An 8,711-nucleotide genomic window follows, 5' to 3' on the forward strand; every position below is an offset into this window, starting at 1 on the left:
TCATCAAGGAGAGCTCGAAGACTGGGGCTGCCTCCATCTATACTGAAGTTAAGAACCAAATCCCCCAGGAAGCCCTCTCCAGGCAGAGGAAGGACAGGAGGGTGACCATGAGGAGCCAGCATGGATGTACCAAGGATTAGTAATGCCTGACCAACCTGAGTTCCTTGGATGATGCGAACACTGGTGTTTGCATGGACAAGAAGTAGTGGACAGCATTTACCTCACCGTTAGCAAGGTCACCACAATCATCTCTTAGCTCTTTGCAAATCAAAATTGTGAGCTTTGGTTTGAGTATAAGCAACTGAAGATGGGTGGAAAGCTGGTTCATTGCACGTGGTGACTGACATCGCTGATGGACCCTGAAACCAGTTCCCATCGGTGAGGTTCCCCACAGATCCCTGCCGTGGTTTAGCATGAGGTGTCCCTTGCCCATGGCAGGGGGGTTGGAACTAGATGATCTTAAGGTCCTTTCCAACCCTAACTATTCCGTGATTCTATGATAATGTCAACCATGGCCCTTGTGAAGCTGTAACTGCCTCAGAAATGCTCCAGAAGTGGATGTCAAAGGTGGGCTTGTTCTGTGCTTTGCTCTAAGGGAGCCCAAAGCCCTGTTGCTCACTCAGGCTGAGGTCATCTCCTCTGGGTACACTTCTTCTCCTCCAAACTAATCAACACAAAGAGATAATGACCTGCTTTGGGCTTTGTCACCCTCCTGGGGCACAAAGAGATTCACAGTCCCACATCCCCACATCACATGAAATAGGAAGGGGGTTTGCTGATGCTGGGTCATTCCCAGGCTCCCTGCACAGCTCCAGGCACGTTCATCTTCACATCCATCTCCGAGAGCATGAGGAGGGCAGCAGAGACAGAGCTGAGATGTAAGTGAGGGGCAGCATCTTCCAGCCCATCATTCTCCTGTGGTTCTCTCTTGCCAACAAGCAGCAGCTCCTGTCTTCATTTCCTGTCCTGCTGCAGGGTTGTGGGCTTCTTGATGATGCTCTGGGCTTCCCAGGGAGCTGCTTGAGCTGTGTGCTCCCAGTGCAGCTGCTGAGAAGGCAGGTTTGGAGATCCTCCTCATGGAGAACACCCTCAGGAGGCTTCCTCTTCTCACTGACCACAGAGGACTCCTGGATGAGCACCAGAAGCTTTCCTGGACATTCAGAGTACTCCCCATTGATGAGGTGAGGCAGGTCTGAAAGATGACTTTCTTGTCATTTTTTTTGTCCTTGCCATGGACAGGGTCACCATTCACTAGAGCAGGCTGCTCCAATTCCCGTTAAACTGCACTTCACGTAGTTCAGAAATTCATTACAGTTTGCAGTTAGGAAAACCGAAGCAGAGAGGGAAGAAGCGGGTGGTTGGGAAATGCCCACGAGGGGATGACGGATCAGCTCTGCACTGTGAAAGCACCATGTTTCTTTGTGTTCCAGGTTGAGCCAAATGATCTCCAAGCCACAGGCTCAGCACTAACGCAGGCAATGAAGTGCAGCACTAAGGTAAAGCCACTCGGGTGTGGAACCTTCCCATTGTTTTCCACAGAGGTCATTGCTCAACATAAGGTGAGCCAGAGGAGCGCACACCATGTTGTGCCATGGTGTTCAACTGCTTGAGCACCCCTTTGTTCTGCCTGTGCTGGCACAGGACTTTCACCAACCTGTTCCTCACTGATCTGTGCCTGAACTCTCCATCCTGCAGGACTGTCTCTGAGCAGCTCCCACCACACAGAGGCTTTTCCACCTGGGACATCCCTGCCTCTTGGAGAAGAAACCTCCAGCCAGGAGCTCACACACAAAGCACCATCCAGCCCATGGCACAAAGCAATTGCACCCAAGCGACGGAGTTCAGCCTGGCAGGGTTCACACAGGACCCGATGACTCAGGGCAAGTTGTTCCTGCTCTTCCTGCTCACCTACCTTGTCACCATTGTGGGCAACCTGGGCATCATCATCTTAATCAGGGCCAACCCCCACCTCCACTCTCCCATGTATTATTTCCTGGGCAATCTGGCCTTTGTAGACCTCTGTTTCTCCACCATCGTCACCCCCAAGATGTTGGTTGACTTGATGTCAGAGAAGAAGAGCATTGCTTATGCTGGGTGTGTGGCTCAGGTCTTTCTTTTTCAGCTTTTTGGGATAACTGAATGCTTCCTGCTGGCTTCAATGGCCTATGACCGTTACGTGGCCATTTGCCATTTGCCCTGCTGTACCCCCTTGTCATGTCCCCAAAGTGCTGTTTCCAGCTGGTGACTGGCTCGTACCTTGTGGGGCTGACCAATGGCGTGGGACAGACCATCAGCATGTCCACCCTGTCCTTCTGCAGCTCCAGCTTCATCAACCTCTTCTTTTGTGACATTTCCCCTCTCATCTCACTCTCCATCTCTGACACCACCCTCAGCCACATCATCCTGACCACTGCAGCATCTCTCTTTGGTGTGTCCAGCATCCTGGTTATCCTGCTCTCCTACGTGGCCATCATCGCCACCATCCTGAGCATCAATTCAGCCGAGGGCAAGCGCAAAGCCTTCTCCACCTGCACCTCCCACCTCACCACTGTCAGTATCTCCTATGGGGCATCCTTTTTCACATACTTAAATCCCAGCTCAAGAGCAGCAGATAAATGGGCTGTGGTATTCTACGCCATGGTGACTCCCATGCTGAACCCCTTGATCTACAGCCTGAGGAATAAGGAGGTGAAGGAGGCCTTTAGGAGACTCTTGAAAATTAAGTGATCTTGAATGTCTTAAGTTTAGGCTCAGGTAGAACACAGATGTGGGGGAGATGCTCAGCTCTTTGTAAATTATCTCAAATAGACAACATGTTGAAGAGCGCCTCAACTTACATCATGCACTGGCTGCTTTGATTTCACCAGCTGAGAATACAAATAAGAACATTGCAAAAGCTTCTACAATTCCCTGCACTCAAGGTATGCACTGTGTTTTGGGTTGCTCTCCTTTTGCTTGGCAAATCAGAATAAACAGAGTGAATTCTACTGTTGCACTAAATCAGACTCCATTTCTAGAGAGTTATTAAGGGCCATAAGGACACAAACACCTTTCACAAGAAAAATAGAGAGGACAGCAAATTACTAGCACAATATGCAGGATGTTTTTTTAGATTTTGATTCTCAAACCTCATTGAATGATTTCCAGCACCATTCACCTCATTTCATTTCAAACAGCAAAGGCCTTAAGTTAAATGTGGTACTTGGGTCACCTCTGTTATGAATGAAGGCAATTTGAAAGCATTTTAAGATGTTTTAGTGAAGATTCCCCACCACAGGGCAGATAAAAGCAAGGAACCCCTGATCCACACCTTTGCTTTCCATTCCCCTGTTGACAGCAATAAAAGCCATGATCTCCATGGCAGCCTGACCAGAACAGATCGCAGCAGCTGTGGTGTTTTTTAACAGCCTTCAGACCTGATACGTGGCAGCCCATGGCAGCCTGGAGCAATGGCATTGCCTGCCCTAATGTCTATCCTGTTGCTTTCCTGCACAGAGTGCTGACTAGTATACAAAAAAAAAAAACAAAATACACCAGTGTGCATGGATGATTGATGATGGAAGGATGGATGATGGATGAAAGGATGGATGATGGATGGATGGATGGGTGATGGATGAATGGATGAATGGATACATGTCAATCCCATAAGTCTCATCTCCTATTAGTTTCCCATCTAGGTTGGAGATGCCTTGCGTTGTTTGGATTTGGGGTAAAAGGTGGATTTTGGAATGGTTTAGGGGTACCGTGGGGATTGGAAGGGATGGACATGCCTGGGGTTGGTTGGGTTTTGGGATACCATGTAGTTTTGGGGTGGCTTAGCACTACTGGGATGGGTGGAGATGGCTGGGGTGGAGTGGGTTTCTGATTACCAGATGGGTTATGGGATGCTTCGAGGGTCTCAGGGCTCTTGGGGGCAGTGGGAATGTTGGGAGTGATGGAGATGCCTGGGATTCAGGTGAAGCAGTACCCTCATGCGAGGACGTGGAAGCTGTGGGGCCGGGGGAGTGGCAGAGCTGTGGGTTGGGCATCAGGCCCCATGGGTCTGTTGTGGCCATGGAGGGTGCTACATCAGGAGAGCTGCTGCAGGTGATGGAAGCCCCTTGAAGGAAGCTGCTGAGAGCCAGGCTGAGAACACTGGGTCTGGAGAAGAGACCTCCGAGCAGCTTCCAGTGCCTGAAGGGGGTTACAAGGATTCTGGAGAGGGACTGCACTGCATTGCCTTGAAGAACCAGCTCCATCTTGCTCTCAACAGAGAGCTCCCAATCTACAGCTTGCAATCAACCGTGGTTTTGATTTACAGTTTACAATTCCCCCCCCCCCCCCCCGGAGCCTCACAGCATGCATGTAGATCCCATAAGCCCCATCTCCTATCAGTTTCCCATCTGTAATGCTGAAACCCCATTGTCAAGAGCAGCACTGAGGCATTGAAACCCTCGTAGGGTCCAAACCCAAATCTATTACAAACAGGTTCTTTCATCAGTTTAGGGGCTGTTTTGGCCTGGTTTTCAGGGTGCTTTGGGCTGCTTTGGGTGGTTTGGGCTCTTTTAGGGGTGTTTTTGGGTCATTCATGGTGTTTTGAGGGAGTTTGGGGTTGTTTCAGGGTGTTTTGGGGGTGTTAACCTTTGCGGAGGGGGGTTGGGCTGGTTTTGGGGTGTTTTGAGATGTTTCGGGGGTGTTTTGGGGTGGTTTTGGGTTGGGTTTGGGATGTTTGCTTTGTGGGTGTTTTGAGATGTTTTGGGCTGTTTGCAGGTATTTTGGGCTGGTTTGGAGGTGTTTCGGGGTGTTGTAGGGGTGCTTCGGAGTGATTTGGGCTGGTTTTGGGGTATTTGGGGGTGTTTTGGGCTGGTTTTGGGGTATTTTGGCTGTCTTGGGCTATTTTGGGGGTATTTTGGGGTGTTTTGAGCGGGTTTTGGGGTATTTTGGGCTGGTTTGGGGGTGTTTTGGCTGTTTTGGGGTGGTTTGGGGGATTTGGGGCTGGCTTTGGGGGTATTTTGGGCTGTTTTGGGCTGGTTTTTGGGTACTTTGGTTGTTTTGGGCTGGTTTTGGGGTATTATGGTTGTTTTGGGCTGGTTTTGGGGTATTTTAGGCTGGTTTGGGCTGGTTTTGGGGTGCTGACGTGCCACCCCCCCAGTGCAAAGGGCCGTGTCCCTGTTCTCCCTCAAGGAGCCGGTGCTGAGCCCCCACCCCTGGAGAGGCCGCTGCCCCCCCCCCATCAGGTACAGAGACACCCACATATGGAGATCCCCCCTGTCCCCCTTGTATGTGGAGCTGGGACCCCCACATGTGGGTCTGGGATCCCCCCCCCAATATGAGGACACCCCATTCCCCCCCCTCCCATTGCCCTTCCCCCCCCCCCCTCCCCCCCAGCTCCCTCCCAGCCTTGGACCTACCCCAGAAGTTGTCGCAGCTCGAGGCCAGGCTAAAGCAGATCCACAGTGACCTCCAGAAGGTACCAGTTTGGGGGGGGTTGGGGTGATTTGGGGCTGTTTTGGGTACTCACTGGGTGCCACCCATAGGAGAAGCAGGACAAGGTGGTTTGGGGGTAGTTTTCGGGGTTCTGGGGTGTTTTTCGGCTGTTTTAAGGCTCTTTTGGGGATCTGACCCCGTGTCCCTTAGGAGAAGCAGGACAAGATGGTTTGGGGCTCTTTTGGGGGTGTTTTAGGTTGTTTTTGGCCAGTTTTGGGTCTGTTTGGGGGCTCTGACCCTGTATCCCACAGGAGAAGCAGGACAAGGTGGTTTTGAGGTGGGTTTTGTCCTGTTTTTAAGGTGCTTTGGGGCTCTGACCCTGTATCTCATAGGAGAAGCAGGACAAGGTTATTTTTGGGGTGGGTTTTGGGGTGTTTTGGGATGTTTTTGGCCTCTTTTGGGTCTGTTTTGGGGCTCTGACCCTGTATCCCACAGGAGAAGCAGGACAAGGTGATTTTGGGGTGGTTTTGGCCTGTTTTGGGCTTTGCTTTGCGTGTTTTGGGCTGGTTTTCACCTGGTTTTGGCCTGTTTTGGGGCTGGTTTTGGTCTGCTTTGGGTCTCTGACCCTGTATCCTATAGGAGAAGCAGAACAAGTTTTTTTTGGGGGTGGGTTTTGGGGTGTTCTGTGTTGGTTTTGGCCTGTTTTGCGTCTTTTTTTTGGATCTGACCCTGTATCCCAAAGGAGAAGCTGGACAAGGTGGTTTTGGGCTGGGTTTGTGTTGTTTTGGGACTGTTTTGTGCGTGTTTTATTTGGTTTTGGCCTGGTTTTGGCCTGTTTTGGTGCTGTTCTCAGAGTCTGACCCTGTATCCCATAGGAGAAGCAGGGCAAGGTGGTTTTGGGGTGGTTTGGGTGTGTTTTGGGGTGCTTTTGTACTGTGTTGGGTCTGTTTTGGGGCTCTGACCCTGTATCCCACAGGAGAAGCAGGACAAGGTGGTTTTGGGCTGCTTTTGGGGTGTTTTGGGGCTGGTTTTGGGGTGTTTGGGGCCTCTGACCCTGTATCCCATAGGAGAAGCAGGACAAGGTGGTTTTGGGGTGGTTTTGTTCTGTTTTTGGTCTGTTTTGGGGCTCTGACCTGTGTCCCATAGAAGAAGCATGACAAGGTTACTTTGGGGTGGTTTTGGTCAGTTTCCGGTTTGCTTTGGGTGTTTTGGCCTGTTTTTCGCCTGGTTTTGATCTGTTTTGGGGCTGTTTTGGATCTGTTTTGCGGCTCTGACCTTGTATCCCATAGGAGAAGCAGGGCAAGGTGGTTTTGGGCAGGGTTTTGGGTTGTTTCTGGCCTGTTTTTGGTCTGTTTTGGGGCTCTGAAATGTGTCCCATAGGAAAAGCATGACAAGGTTATTTTGGGGTGGTTTTGGTCAGTTTCCGGTTTGCTTTGGGTGTTTTGGCCTGTTTCTCACCTGTTTTTGGTCTGTTTTGGGGCTGTTTTGGATCTGTTTGCGGCTCTGACCCTGTATGCCATAGCAGAAGCAGGACAAGGTGGCTTGGGGTGTTTTGGGGCTGTTTTGGGGGTTTTTGACTGTTTTTGGCATGTTTTGGGGCTGTTTTGGGACTCTGTCCCTGTATCATATAGAAGAAGCAGGAGAAGGTGGTTTTGGGGTAGGTTTGGGCCGTTTTAGGGGTGTTTTTGTGTGATTTGGGGTGTGGTTTTTGGCCAGTTTTGGTCTGTTTTGGGGCTCTGACCCTGTATCCCACAGGAGAAGCAGGACAAGGTGATTTTGGGCTGGTTTTGTCCTGTTTTTTGGGTGTTTTGGGGCTGTTCTGGGGCTCTGACCTTCTATCCAATAGCAGAAGCAGGAGAAGGCGGTTTTGGGCTGGTTTTTCGGGTGTTTTGGGGGTTGTGTTTGGCCGGTTTTGGGTCTGTTTTGGGGCTCTGACCCTGTATCCCATAGGAGAAGCAGGACATTGTGGTTTTGAGGTGTTTTGGGCCTGTTTTGGGGGTTTTGGAGTGTTTTTGGCCTGGTTTTGGCCTGTTCTGGGGCTCTGACCCTGTATCCCACAGAAGAAGCAGGATGAGATTTTGGGGTGGTTTTGGCCTGTTTTGGGGTTTACTTGGGGGTTTTAGGCCTGGTTTTCACCTGGTTTTGGCCAGTTTTGGGGCTATTTTGAGGCTCTGACCCTGTATCCCACAGGAGAAGCAGGACAAGGTGCTTTTGGGTCTGTTTTGGGGCTCTGACCCTGTATCTCATAGCAGAAGCAGGACAAGGTGGTTTTTGGCTGTTTTTTGGGGTGTTTTGGGTTGGTTGGGGGTTTATTTTGGGGCTCTGACCCTGTATCCCATAGCAGAAGCAAGACAAGGTGGGTTTGGGCTGGTTTTGGGGTGTTTTAGGTTGTTTTTGGCCTCTTTTGAATCTGTTTTGGGTCTCTGACCCTGTATCCCATAGGAGAAGAGGGACAAGTTGGTTTTGAGGTGTTTTGGGGCTGTTTTGAGGGGGTTGTTTTTTTTTTTTGTCCTGTTTTAGGTCTGTTTTGGGGCTCTGACCCTGTATCTCATAGCAGAAGCAGGAGAAGTTGGTTTTGGGCTATTTTTTGGGTGTTTTGGTTTGGTTTTGGCCATTTTGGGGGCTCTGACCCTGTATCCCATAGGAGAAGCAAAACAAGGTGGCTTTGGGTTGGTTTGGGGGTGTTTTGGGGCTGGTTATGGGTGATTTTCTTCTGTTTTTCTCCTGTTTTGGGGCTGTTTCGGGGCTCTGACCCTGTATCCCATAGCAGAAGCAGAACAAGGTGGGTTTGGGGTGTTTTGGGAGGTTTTTTTGGCCTGTTTTGTGTTTCTTTTTGGGCTCTGACCCTGTATCCCACAGCAGAAGCAGGACAAGGTGATTTTGGGGTGGTTTTGGCGTGTTTTGGGGTTTACTTTGCGTGTTTTGGCCTGGTTTTTGCCTGTTTTTGGCGTGGTTAGAGGCTGTTTTGAGGCTCTGACCCTGTATCCCATAGCAGAAGCATTACAAGGTGGTTTTGGGCTGGTTTTGTCTTGTAGGAGAGGGACTGGTTCGAGACCATCTTAAAAATCTGAATGTGCACAAGTCCATGTGAGATCCACCCGCGGGTCCTGAAGGAGCTGGCGAATGAAGTTGCGAAGTCGCTGGCCGTCATATTTGAGAAGTCCTGGCAGTCAGGGGAAGTTCCCAATGACTGGTGTCGTGGTTTAAACCCAGTCAGGTAACTCGTTCACTCACTTCCCCCCCTTCTTTCCCTCCCCCTACTCCCGGAGGGACGGAGAGGAGAATCGAAAAGAATGCAACTCCCA

At 50.5% G+C, this 8,711-nt stretch overlaps 1 pseudogene; it reads left to right on the top strand.

Moving 5' to 3' along the window:
* The first annotated feature begins 1,807 nt into the window (after nt 1-1,807).
* Nucleotides 1,808-2,727, top strand: LOC133282262 (olfactory receptor 5G3-like; annotated as a pseudogene).
* Nucleotides 2,728-8,711: the final 5,984 nt, after the last annotated feature.

The sequence above is a fragment of the Pezoporus flaviventris genome, unplaced genomic scaffold, assembly GCF_033815535.1.
Source record: "Pezoporus flaviventris isolate CSIRO_AGI_PZ_B2104156 unplaced genomic scaffold, CSIRO_AGI_Pfla_v1 ptg000116l, whole genome shotgun sequence".
NCBI lineage: Eukaryota > Metazoa > Chordata > Aves > Psittaciformes > Psittacidae > Pezoporus > Pezoporus flaviventris.